This window comes from Mirounga angustirostris, unplaced genomic scaffold (genome assembly GCF_029215605.1).
Source record: "Mirounga angustirostris isolate CCGP_5_RB_7025 unplaced genomic scaffold, mMirAng1.0.hap1 SCAF_16, whole genome shotgun sequence".
NCBI lineage: Eukaryota > Metazoa > Chordata > Mammalia > Carnivora > Phocidae > Mirounga > Mirounga angustirostris.
This window is the reverse complement of record NW_026991724.1, coordinates 24,764,025-24,778,571: the sequence shown is the minus strand read 5'-3', so window position 1 is coordinate 24,778,571 and position 14,547 is coordinate 24,764,025.

Below are 14,547 nucleotides of genomic sequence, written 5' to 3'. Positions count from 1 at the left end.
GTAAGATTCAGAGAAGTTAAGAGATTTGTGTGAGACCACCTGGCTAGCAAGTAATAGAACCAAGATTCACGTGGTCTGTTAGCTTAGTTTGGAATAAGCATTACACTGTTTTCAACAATTGCTCATATGGCGTGGTTCAAGATGCTAAGCAGGCCCTTCTCTGCAGAACACCTACCTACGTATTGATGCATTGGTGTAGTAACAGCAAATGCTCATATAGTGTTCATTAGTGCCGGGTATATAAACTCACTGTATCTACTAATATATTTAATTCCTCTACATCTCTAAGAACATTTTTTTATTATTCTGATTTTATAAATAGGTAATGGACATACATAAAGATTGAACGACTAGCTCTAGTCCTCTAGCTAGTAGGCAGTAGAGTGAGGATCCAATTTCAGGTACTTTTGACTGCTAATCTCACGCTCTTAACTACTATGCTGGGCGATCAGACTGAGCCAGAAATTCTCAGTGTCTTCTGACTAGCTCATTCATGAAAAGCCTGCTAACATACAGACATTATGTTAAGATGCATATAGAATTAGCTTATTTGACTTTTATGTCAGAGACCATGATAGACAAACAATGAAAAATATGCGCTTTCTCTGTCCTTAGGCTTATAATCCAGTGAAGGAGGTTTACACAAACAAGTACATTCACTCACGTTTAATATGTGGACTTCTCATTAGATACTATGGGAACTCATATGTATGGAGACTTTGTGGGTACCCGGAGATGAGAATAATGAATGCTAACTCACAAAGTCTAATGAAATATTTTGGACAAAGAAAAGTTGGAGTCCAACCTTGAAAGACAATATGCATTATCAGGACAACTAGAAGTGGGAACTTGATGAATGTGATGTCTCAAATATTCTATAAAACCTAAGTTGCATGATCTGAGGCCTGAAAGAATGAAATCAGTAGAGGGCAATTCTTTTAAGCCACTTTGAACTTAATTCAATAAAAATTCCCATGATATATTTATATAAGTAGCAGTGATTTTAACCTTGTACATGTACTTCTATTTTTGTTTTACCTGACCTTCCTAAAGTTAATGTGGTTAAATCTGACCCATGATGCCTGCCAGATATATAGTAAAAGATTAATGGATTAAATACTTTTATCTATTTGGAAATGTAATCAATGTGTCAGTGGATGCCTTTAATAATGAACTGAATAAAAGGCACACCTTTTATTACTGAAGTGAACAAGGGTAAGCTAAAAGCCATATGCTATATCACTGGAGTTATTTTTGTTGAATTAAAGTTTTACTAATAGTTGATGTATAGATTGCAAATAGAACATATTTTTAAACTAATTGTATATTTTACTTTTTAATAACAAAACAAAGAAATGAAATACTGTACCTATCACTGTTCCATTGTCTTTAATTTTGAAACTGTGTGTATTTATCTAGAAATAGAAGCCTGTTAGGCCATACATGCTTGTACATAGCACAGAGCTGTGGTCAGGCATTATGTAATACATACTACTGTATCGATTTTTTTTTATATGTCAAATATTTTGTTTGCAACTTTTTATTTGGATGTAACTTCAAGCCTACAGGAAAGTTGCAAACCCTGCATTCAGATTCACCAACTGCTTGTTTTGCTCTTTGTGTGTGAAGGTATGTATAAAATATATGTTACACATGTAAGACTAGGGTGCATGATCTAATTTTATACACATACACAATTTTTAAAAAATATTTGAGAGAAGGTTATAGATATGATGCCCCTTTTCCTCTAAATTCTTCAGTGTGTAATTCCTAAGAGTAAAGGCGTTCTGTTACATATGCACAGATAAGTGGTCAAAATTAGGAAAATTTGCCCTGAGACTGTACCATTATGTTGCCTACAGTCCATAATTAAATTTTGTTAATTTTCCCAGTAATGTTTTGTGTAGGCATTTCATTCCTTATCCAGGATCCAATCTGGGATTACACATCATATTTAGCTTTCATGCATCTTTTCTTCTTAATGTAGAACAACTTTTCAACCCTTCTTTGCATTTATTGACCCTGAATTTAGAAGAGTACTAGATAGTACAGTATGTCCTAAATTTGGGTTTGTCTGATTTCTCTTAATAATTACATTGATGTATTTGGAGTGCTTGAAGGAATACCACAGAATAGTGCTGTATGCTTCTCAGTGTATCATATCATAAACTACATGATGCCAATTAGTCCCATTATTGGTGATGTTAACTTTGATTACTTGGAGCGTCAGTGGGTTTTCTCTACTATAACGTTACTACTCTCACCTTGTAATTAATAAGTCATTTGTGGAGAAATATTTTTAAATGATTTAACTATTCTCTTTTTTATCAAACTGTTACTGCATAGTTTTAGCAACCATTGGTGATTTTCCTAAATCCAGCATTCCCTCTATATATATCAATTGGCATTCATATATAAGGTTCTTTCTCTTTCCTATTTGTTTCTTTATTTATCTGTATTACTGTGCGTTCACAGATCTGTTTATTGCTCCACAAGTCTGTTACTCATTTTATTTTGATGTTCCAACTGTCTCAGTTTTGGCCAGTGGAAGTCTCTTCACACTGGCTACTGTGTGGACATTTTGGACATGCCCTTATCTTTCTTTATATAGTTCCTTATTTTCTGGCACATCAAGAGTACCAAGTTTGTTGTTAACTCTCTTTGACCCACTGCTGGATTCAACATTTCCCTCAAGTCACCTTGACTCATTTGAGGGAACAGTTACATTTAAAAGGCAGGATATGAATGCTGTGTGTTTTGTTGCTAAGAATATGTCATTACTTTTAACCCCTTCCAGTGGAAAAACAGGGAAATTGTGTGTGTGTGTGTGTGTGTGTGTCTCAGAGAGAGAGAGAAATCAAAAGGGAAATAAAACATTTCACAGATTCATCTGGTAAGATGCTAGATACATGGATTTGTATCTCTTCCAGAAAAAAAAAAAACTCAAGAATTATAATTGGTGTTTAAATACACAGTGTTCTGATTGGTGTCCAAAATATCTTTTGTTTGACAGCAAAAGCTGTTTCTAAGACCCAGTCTAATAACAATATGGACTGATAACTCTTTCCAGAGATTTGGCCATACCCAGTATAGGCAAATGAAATGAGAATGATGAGGTTTCTAGGAGAGAATGTATCTTAAAAAGGGTGAGTTTGGGGCGCCTGGGTGGCTCAGTTGGTTGGGCGACTGCCTTCGGCTCAGGTCGTGATCCTGGAGTCCCGGGATCGAGTTCCACATCGGGCTCCCTGCTCGGCGGGGAGTCTACTTCTCCCACTGACCCTCCCCCTCTCATGCTCTCTCTCTCTCTCTCATTCTCACTCTCAAATAAATAAATAAATAAAATCTTTAAAAAAAAGATTTTATAAAAAAAAGGGTGAATTTAAGAATAAGTCTAGGAATATTGGAAGATTTAGGTTTTGACTTTAAATTGTGCCCCTGCACATATGAACTGATTTAGGAAATAGACCTGACAGTTTTGAGTCTCATTTTTCTTTTGTCATCAGCTCTTTTGCTCATTTTCTTTTGCCTAAGACAGATGCCCACCACCATTTCATCTGTAAATAACTAAAACTTTGTTGTCTAAAAAGGCCTTTTTTTGTAAAGCACCCTTAACCTTGTTCATTCCATTCTGATGACATATAGTAAGGATTAAAAGTTCTACAAATTCCTTCTTAGCTCAAATACCCTTTGATGAAATCACATGCTTATGTTCTAGGAAATTATAATATGTAAAGAGCTAAGACCCTCTTGGGCACCTGAATGGTGCGGTGGGTTAAGCATCTGACTCTTGGGTTCGGCTCAGGTTGTGATCTCTAGGGCTGTGAGACTGAGCCCAGCATCAGGCTATGCCCTCAGCAGGGAGTCTGCTTGAGATTCTCTCTCTCCCTTTTCCTCTGCCCCTCCCAAATAAATAAATAAACCATAAATAAATAAAAGATAGATAGATAGATAGGTCCCTCTGAGATCTCCCAGTTAGTACATGGCTGTGTCTAGGCTGAAACTTAGCTCTCCTAATTTTGAATTGTATGTAATTACTCCCACAACTATCTCTCTTGTTTTATGTCATGAATTCCTCCCCTGGGTATAAATGGTACATATTCTTTCTCAACAAAGTGTTTCATGCAAGACCCTCAGGGCAGAAGAGCAGGAGATCCTCTCTGGTTATACATATATATGACTGAATTTCTACTATATCAAATTTGAAAGGAGGAAAGCATTCAGGAGAGGGCCTGTGTGCTGCCAGCTTGATGTGCTTTTTAATTCAATATTTATTAATTGGTATAGCCTGGTGCTGTGCTGGGCACTGGAAAGAAAATAATGAGGTACAGGGCCTTTCTGCATGGAACTCAAAGACTAGTGAGGCCCATGATAAATATTACTTTGTAGACATAAAATATGAAATAATGAAAAAAGTGAATAATTAAAGAAGGAGTCACAGAAGCAAGGCTGTTTGGCCGGCATTTTGAGGGATGAATAGGATTTGTCACAGGTAGAGGAGAGTATAATATGTCTTTACAAACTAATGTGGACACTGCAGTGTTATGCCCAGACTCCCACTTAGGACTAAGGCATTTATTCTCCCATCTGTTTGGAGCATGGGTTGTTGATAGCTCATGGCTGAATATATTTCTGTGACTTGCCTTAAGACATAGTGAGATGCCTTGCCTGAGGTTAGGCTCCCTCCTCCGAGTCAGACTGCATTCAGTGACAATACTGAGATTAGCTAAGGCTTCTCTCTAAAAGGCTTCACATCTTTCACTACCCAGTTCTACATCTCTTAATTCATTTTGTTCCAGAAAGCACACCCCAATAAATCTGCAGTTCAAATAAAGTTCTCTTTACCTAAGACATGGAGAAAGGGACTGTTTTGTTCAAAGTACCAAGGGGATTCAAGAGTGTGGTTGAACATGTACAATGCATGGGTTTGGTGGGATTGGAGGAAGGGACTGATAATGTGACTAAGGGAGAAGAGTAGAGCCTACTGGCCCTGCTGAGGGATTCTGAGCTATTCTTGTAGATACCAGGAGATTAGTAAAGTTTTTCATGTGGTCATGACAGAAGGAGGAAGATCAGTCAAGTGGCCAGCCATTGGCAGGAACACAGATTATGATGGATCCTACTTCTGTTTCTTCTTCCATCATTGGAATGTTCCATATCGAATCTTGTCTCTTGCTGTTGAGAAAAAATTAATTTTGAAAGATGTTATTATAGTATGTGAGAAGAAATGAGGTCATAGTTTCTCCTGTCAAACTTTCAGAAATTATCTGAAATGCATACTGTAAAGGAAAAGGTTCATACCACAAGAGGGAGAAATACTGTGGAGGAATTTTGAGGAAGATAATAAAAATAGTATATGGAAAGATTTTCAGATCATATTTAAATATTTCTTACCCATCAAGTCTCAGGTAAAATATCACTGAAGACTTTTTTGTTTCTATCAGATACAATGTTGTCTTCGTCAGTGATATCTTATGGGACATTTGAGGGTGAGAAATACATGAATATGATCTGAAAGTCTTTCCATGTGCTGTTCATATACTATTTCCCTTCTTCCTGTCTGGATTTTGTGGTTACAAGGTGCTGCCACAGAAAAATCTCTAGATGTGGGGTCACAAGACCTGAATACTAGTCCCACTTCTTTGTTTTTCCACTAATTTGTATCTAATATATAGAATGATGATCTTATTGAAAGTTTTACATTTTAAGAAGCACAGCTGTATTATTTGTCTCTTGATTTGGGAAGAATCTCTTAGTTTTCTGAGCTTCAGGTGTTTTTTTTTTTTTTTTTAAGAAAAGTGGGGAAATTAATCCTTCTTGGTGTAAATCTGAGGATCAAAGTCTTTTACAAAGTGTAAGACATAATATGGCTGGGAACCAGAACAGTAAAGTCCTGGACAAATCAAGTAACTCATTTCACAAAGTGTCGGATGACTGAGTTTTAAAGCTTCAAGCTCTTAATATACTATTCAACACCCTGAAAACATAAAGTCGAGAGAGGGGAAAAAGTAAGTAAAGGACTACAGCTTCTTGGAAGAGGACCTGAATGCCCATTAAAATGCATCTAGCAGAGGACATAAAACCAATGAGAAGGAGCAATTTACTTTTACTGCTGGGGCAGGAGTCATACAACTATTTTTACTAACTACGGCTGTTCCCAAGCCTATCGGAGTTCCTAAAATATTTATGATAGCTGTGTCTGTGTAAGGCACTGTCTCTTGCAAGCAGGAAAGCCAAGCTGTGGTGGAATGTGTTTGTTGTCATTTTCTTGTCTGATGAGATAAGCAATGAAAATAGAGAGGGGCTGAGCAAAATCCTCATATAACACATCAAGAAAAGAAAAAACAAGGATGCTGTGGCACCATGCCAGCAGTAAGCGCTTTGCCAATTTGGCACTTTGCCTACCTCGACTTGGGGGTTACCCTGTAGTGTATTAAAGTATCAGCTTTTTAATTTACCATATTATTTTCCAGATGTTTTTTGGTAGAAAGGGACTTCTCGGCAAACACTTGAGTGCTTGTCAGAGAATTACACATTTAATATTACACTACTCATTATTTTAATTAATGACAGGAAGAACTTGCTTGAAGACAATTCTTAGTCACACAAAAAAGGATGTTAATATTTTATGAGGGGAGGAAATCATCTTTAACATTGATGAATTAGAATGTTCAGAAATTATAATAGGAATATTACTGAAAAAATGAGCCAGTGGTAGTGCTGTTTATTATTAAACACTAATCTGATAGAAAATTGATATACAGGCATCATGATGTAATATTAAGAATAGCATATAGGAAATTGACATGCACCATGCATGAAAGGTCAGTAAATAATAGTTCAGTTAGAATTTGGAAATAGATTTATATATAGTGATGGATGCAGGACACATAAATCCTGTCCTCTGGTCTATGAGCAACTTTGTATATCAACACTACCACTGTCATTTACTGAATGCTCCCTGTGTGTCCTGCGTTTTGTTATCACTTTACATACATGTTATAACTCAGAGCAGCTGTTTGTTCTCGCTGAAGAGAGTGAGACTCATAGAATTTAAATAATTGGTTCAAGTTCATTGAGTAAATAAGTGGCCAATCCATTCCACAGTCTAAGTTTTGAACTATGTTATAATTACCTTTCTAAGTCTCCTAGAAGAAAATAAATTAAAAAAGCTTAGTGTCTCCAGCTTTCAAAGGAATTGGCTGCTTTAGGAATTCTATTGGATCTTGTTCAGCTGTAAAATTCTGAGGTTTCATTTTCAGTGTATTTATTAGTCCCTGTTATGTGCCGGACTCTTTGCCAAACACTGGGCTTCTTGATCAGTTTCACTCCAGTGTACTTATTAAATTTATCCTTCAAATCCTATGTAATGTTCTCCTTGTTGAACCCTCTGGGTTCTAGCTGTGTAGAAAGTACCTTTCTCCCCAAAATTTCTGGAAAGTAATATGATAACTTTTATAGATACTGCACTGACTCAAACAGGGTGATAAAGATGAAACATATACAACTTGAGATATATGCAATTCTTTTTATAGTAGCTTAACCTTGCAAGATGCTAATCGGCCCACTAATGTCCCTCTGAATTTACCACAGAATGATCACTTATTTTGATACTCGTTTGTTCTTTTTAACTGGGCATCTCTTTAGTAGCTCCCCCAACAGACTGTTTTTCTTATATTTTAAAGATTTACGACCTTGGTATTACTTTGTGGGTGAGGTGGATCTTGAGAAATGTGACAATTAGTGTTAACCATACCAATCAACAAAACGAAAAGACAACCTACTGAACAGAAGATATTGGCAAATGGTAAATCTGATAACATGTTACCATCCAAAATACATAAAGAACTTATAAAACACAACTCCAGAACAGCAAATAATTCTGTTGAAAAATGGACAGAGGACCTGAATAGACATTTTTCTGAAGAAGACATACTCATGGCCAACAGACACATAAAAGATGTTGTACATCACTAACCATCAGGGGAATGCAAATCAAAACCACAATGAGATATCACCTTACACCTGTCAGAATGGCTTGAATCAAAAAGACAAGAAATAACAAGTGTTGGTGGGGGTGTAGAGAAAAAGGACCCTTTGTGCACTATTGGTCAGAATGCAAATTGGTGCAGCCACTGTGGAAAACAGTATGGAGGTTCCTCAAAAAATTAAAAACAGAAACCCCATATGATACAGTAATTCTACTACTGGGTATTTACCCAAAGAAATTAAAAACATGAATTTGAAAACATATATGCACTCCTGTGTTTATTGCTGCATTATTTATAATAGTCAAGATTTGGAAACAACCCATGTCCATCTGTAGATGAATGAATAAAGAAGATGTGGTATATATACAATGGAATATTACTCAGCCATAAAAAAGAATGAGATCGTGCCATTTGCAACAATATGGATGGACCTAGAGGGTATAATGCTAAGTGAAATAAGTCAGACAAAGAAAAACAAATACCATATGATTTCACTCATAGGTGGAATTTAAGAAGCAAAACAAATGAAAACCAAAGGGGGAAAAAAAAGGGATACACAAAAAAACCAGACTCTGAAAAACAGAGAACAAATAGGTGGTTGCCCCAGGGGATGTGGAGGGTAGGGAATGGGTGCAATAGATAAAGGGCATTAAGAGGTACAAAGTTTCAATTACAAAATAAACAGGTCAGAGAGGTGAAAAGAACAGCCCAAGAAAAAGTGTCAATAAGATTGTAATAATGTTGTTTGGTGACAGTGGTGACTATACTTATCCCAGTGAGCACTTAGGAATGTAAAGAATTGTTGAATCATTATATTGTACACCTGAAACTAATATAATACTGTATGTTAATTATATGTCAATATAAAGAACAACATGTCCTATTAAAATATCATAGTACCACAAGAGAAAGCAGAAGGGAGTAGTGAATATATTAGGGTTTCCAGAAGGCTTTATTAAGAGGCATTCATTTAAAAATAATAAAAATAAATAAAGATTTACAACTGTGGTATTCCTTTATCAGTGAGGTGAATCTTGGTAACAATAAGTGTTAATAGAACTAATGTTGGAAGATTATTTCTTTTCATAATAAATTAATACAAAAGCAGGTAAGACCTCCAAGGTCGTTCTAATACACTGCTGTAATACTTTCTAGACTAGAAGAGAAAAATGACGGAGCTATAGCTAACATGCACATTAGTGGACACAGTAACGGAATTTATTTTTCATAGATGTAAAAATCAGCCATCATGTGTTTTGTACTAGAAAAGGGTAAGAACAGTGGCTCTACCTAATATCAAAATCAATGTGACTTCTTCTGCAGTCCTTTAATGCTGAACCCATCCATCCAACAGTCATCGCCACACAAGTTTTCCTTACGGTTGTATCGTGGGCTGTCATACTCATAGTACCCCTGGCTCCTCTCAGTCCAAACCAACATTATTAGAGCACATTGAGATTCACATCTGTGTTCTACTGCCCCCTTCACAGTCACAGCCTTGGCCAATCCTGAAGTTGTACTTGTATTCCTGGGTCTCCCTTGCCCAGGGCAGTTCATTTTGCTGCCCAGCACCCAATGCTGGCTTGTATGTCACTTTTCCTATCCTAATTACTTTGCCCTTTAGAATGACTTTTTTTTCTTTTAAAAATAATTATTTCAGCATTTGGAAAGAATAGCACAGAGGATACTTGATTGTTTAAAGGATTTATAAGCAATAACAGTTTACTTTTGAAACTCAGTGCAAGAACTGTGAGAGCATTTAGTAGCCTTATTTCCTCAGCTGTGTAGGGAAAGCCCAAGGAGAATGTTACTTTTATAATTTCATATGAATGCTCACATATGTTCTAAATAAATACCAGAAGTCAGATATTGTTATATTTAAGGGATATCTGATACTTAGTTTCAGGACATAAGAGCCAATGTGTAGCTGTTACAAAAATTTATAGTTCAAGTGTTAACATCCCTAAATCCATTAGTTGTCAAGTTATAGGATATCAGTTCTTCTGCCAAGACACTAACCACACTCAAGTCAAGGAAAGATGATTTCTATCCATCCTATGAAGAAACTAAACTTCTCAAGAGAAACTAAATACATTCCCAATAGTGTTTTATATCCAGTCAGAAAAAGATAAGGACACTGGATATAACAGAAGCCAGTCTCAATGACAGCAAATTGGATAACCTAGAAGAAATGGATACATTCTTAGAAATATACAACCTACCAAGACTAAATCATAAATAGAAAATCTGAACAGGCCAATAACAAGTAAGGAGATTTAATCAGTAATCAGAAGACCTCCCAAGAAAGAAAAGCCCAGGACCAGATTGTTTCACTGGTGAATTCTACCAAACATTTAAAGAAGAATTAATGCCAATCCTTCTCAAATATCATTGCTAATCAACAGGGAAATGCAGTCAAAACCACAGTGAGCTATCCCCCTCACACCTGTTAGAATGGCTGTCATAAAAAAAGACAAGAGATAACAAGTGTTGACAAGGATGTGGACAAAAGAGAATGTTTATGCAAGTTTGGTGACAATATAAATTGATGTAGCCACTATGGGATTGATGGTTCCTCAAAAAAATTTAAAATAGAATTACTCTATGATCCGGCAATTTCATTTCTGGGTTTATAGCCATAGAAAATGAAAACAGGATCTTGAAGAGATATCTGCACTCTCCTGTTGTAGCATTGTTATAGCATTATTTACAATCACCAAGATATGGAAAACAATTTAAGTGTTTGTCAATGGATGAGTGGATAAAGAAGATATATGGTGGGTGGGTGTGTGTATTATTCAGACATGTGTGTATTATTCAGACATGAGAAAGAAGGACATCCTGCCATTTGCGACAACACAGGTAGACTTTGAGGGTATTATGCTAAGTCACAGAGAAAAGCAAATATTGTATGATCTTATTTATACATGAACCTTAAAAAAGTCAAGCTCATAGAAACAGAGAGTAGAATGGTGGTTACCAGGGCCTGTTTGGGCCAGGGGAAATGGGAAGATGTCAAAGAATACAAGCTTCCATTTATAAGATGAACAACTTGTGAAGATCTCATGTAGAGAATGGTGATTATAATTAATGATACAGTATTACATACTTAAAAATTGTTCATCTCTCTGACCCTTCCAGTATATACTTAACGTCTCTCAAGGCCCTCCACCCCCCAAATTATAATCCTACTTAAACATCCACTCGAATTCAAGAATCTTACCCTCTACAGCAGGTCCAGGTGTGGATGAAGTTCCTCGGGTATAGTTCCTTAAATACAGCCATGCCAGTGCCGTTCTTCTCAACCTATAGAAATAAAAAAGAGGATGTGGGCGCCTGGGTGGCTCAGATGGTTGAGCGTCTGCCTTCGGCTCGGGTCATGATCCCAGAGTCCTGGGATCGAGTCCCGCATCGGGCTCTCTGCTCCTTGGGAGCCTGCTTCTCCCTCTGCCTCTCCTCTCTCTGTCTCTGTCTCTCATGAATAAATAAATAAAATCTTTAAAAAAAGAAAAAAGAAAAAAAAGAGGTACCTTTACCCCTATACAGCATAAATAATGATGGATCTGATAGAGGATCACTTCTATAGAGATCAAAATGTTGGAATTTCCTTGATTAGGTCTCAAGGACTGGAATTCCTCATGTCTCTTCCCTCAACCCTCCAAGATTTGGTTCTGACCTCTCAGTCACCCTTCCCATTTCATGAAAGTTACTGTGTGTTTGCAGCTGAGTAATTCTCTCTGCCTACTTCTTGTCAATATAATCTGGGATGTCTAAAGGTGTCTTTTTGTTCTCTACTATTATTCCATTCAGTCAAAACATTGAACTTTTAAAAAACTTGGTGGGCCCTCTGTGAATCTTTCTAGGATCTACTCCTTTAGAACAAAACAAAACAAGCACATAAATATCTGTTAGGTAATCTTTTACCTTTCCCTTCTGCTGGGATTGCTGAGGGCGATGTTCTTAAGCTTCCTAGAAGTCCTCTTGTTTCATTCAGAAGTTACACACCTTTCATTCCTTTAGGGGATATTTTCCTACCAGTATTCTGAGATACTACCTTCCATCTTTCTGACGGAGGGCTTAAAGAAAAGATGTTATAATCATACCCTCAACTTTGTCTTTGGATCATGTTTTGTTATCTGTAGAGGTTGGGGATTTTCAGAATCATCAAGTTCTGCCTTTTTATTTAACTGTTCTTTTTTTATTTTTATTTTTATTTATTTATTTTTTAATTTTATGTTACTATGTTAATCACCATACATTACATCATTAGTTTTTGATGTAGGGTTCCATGATTCATTGTTTGCATATAACACCCAGTTCTCCATGCAAAATGTGCCCTCTTTAATGCCCATCACCAGGCTAACCCATCCCCCCACTCCCCTCCCCTCTAGAACCCTCAGTTTGTTTCTCAGAGTCCATAGTCTCTCATGGTTCATCTCCCCCTCTGATTCCCCCCCTTCATTTTTCCCTTCCTACTATCTTTTTTTTTTTTTTAACATATAATGTATTATTTGTTTCAGAGGTACAGGTCTGTGATAACTGTTCTTTTATTTTATCGATCTTCTCTCACATTTCACTTAAAGCAGCAGGAAGAAACCATATGGCACGCTCACTGTGTCTGGAAATCTCCTTAGATTGTCTGCTTCATTAGATACATTTTCCACATTCCACATAACTGCAGGCGGCAGTGTTGCTAAAATTCTGCACCTGCACCGTTTCCAGTAACATTTACCTCACTCTCCCAAGCCCTCCCTGAAGGCATCCAGTAACTCCTTCAAGACCCAAGACTTTCACTAAAGCTCTTCTCAAATTCCAACTCCCAGTTCTAAAGCCACACCTACATTTTAGACTTTTGCAACAGTCGAGCTCCACTTTTAGGTACCAGAGTCTGGATTAGTTAGCTATTATGTCATAAGAAATTATCCCGGGATTTAGCAGCTTCAAAAGAAAAATTATTTACAGTTTCTTTTATCAGGAATCTATTAGCAGCTTAGTAGCTAACTCAGGGTCTCCCCTAAGTTTGCAATTAAGCTGTTGGCTCTGTTGGGGATGGGAAATCAATTTCCAAACTCACTCACAGAGCTGTTGGCTTGGGCTCTTCCATAGGGCTGCACAACATTGCAAGTTAACTGAGAAGAAGAGAGAGTGTGAAGGAGAGAGTGCTTGTGACACAGCTGTGGTCTTGGAAATGGTAGAGCTTCACTTCTGCCTTATGCTATTGATCAGACAGACCAATCCTGCCACAGTGTGGGAGACAGCACAAGCATGCCAGTACCAAGGGGCAGTGATAATTGGAGACAACCTTGGGGGCCGGCTACCAAAAGTAGGTCTCAGTCAATGGCAGAGCTTGGGTAATGAGAGAGATGATGTAGACAGATGACTAGAATTAGGAGATTGAAAGTTTACGGAAATTAAATGGATGCTTATCTGATGCCAGGTGCATCCTTCACCACATTAAGGCTGGGATGCTGAACAGGTTCCAAAGGGACAGGTAGGTGGCATATATATATCAAGTGAATCTAATTTTTTGTGTAATAATGGCTACTATGAACACTAAGAGCAACTGAATAGAAGACTAACTATACAGAATATTTAATATTCAATATACTGAATAGTAGTAGAGATTTCCTCATGTTTTGTCCTATATACCCAGAATTAGGAAAGGACCAGGCATAGTCAAGTCAATCTACATTTTTCTTAAAAAGAAAAAGAAAGAAAGAAAAAGGTAGATTGGGGATCAGTAGATGGGGGGAGAGGGAGGACAATAGATTTCAAGGAGCTTTCCCTAAGTACACTAATTCAAAAAATTGTTTTTCTTCTGTGATTGCCCAGAACATTCTTGTATATACTAATTCTATTTTTTCCCCTTCGTGTGCTATATCCTACATCTCCCTATTCATGGATATACCCTTTTCCAATATATAAAACTAAAATATACACTTAAAAGGAATTAAAATATATTAATAATATAAATTAATAAAAAATAAGTTTGTTGAAGTATGCGTCTTACAAAAGGGTCCTAAACAACTACTTTGATGGCTGAGTCATCCAAATTTCTATATTTCTGAGCACATAGAATATTGACTCTCCTATTGGTGTACCTGATATGGGATTGCAAAGAAAACAGAAGTGAATATTTAAGAATTTGCATATTTACAGGTTTTATGTTTTAAAGTAATTCCCTCGCCAACTCTCTTTTTGGGGTTTGCAAGTTATAGAAGTCCAGTTTTCCAGTTCACACTAATGCTAAAGATTTCTCATAGTATTTTGGTATTAAATAAATCTAAGAACTTTTTAGAATCACACCTTCATTTAGCTATTTGAAGAAGTTAAGAAAAGGGAATTACTAAATTAAGGGAGGCAGCATAAGCATGCTCTATATTTTCCTTCAAGAGAACAAATATTCTCTTTAAGGGGCTAAAGAAGGATTTATTATCCAACTTGGTGTGATGTCACAGAGTGAGTAGTATGGACAAATCTACACATAAATACTTTATCAAAATTATTGAGGATCATTCATACTTTGGAAGTTATTTTTCTGAGATCCTTAGTTTCTTCT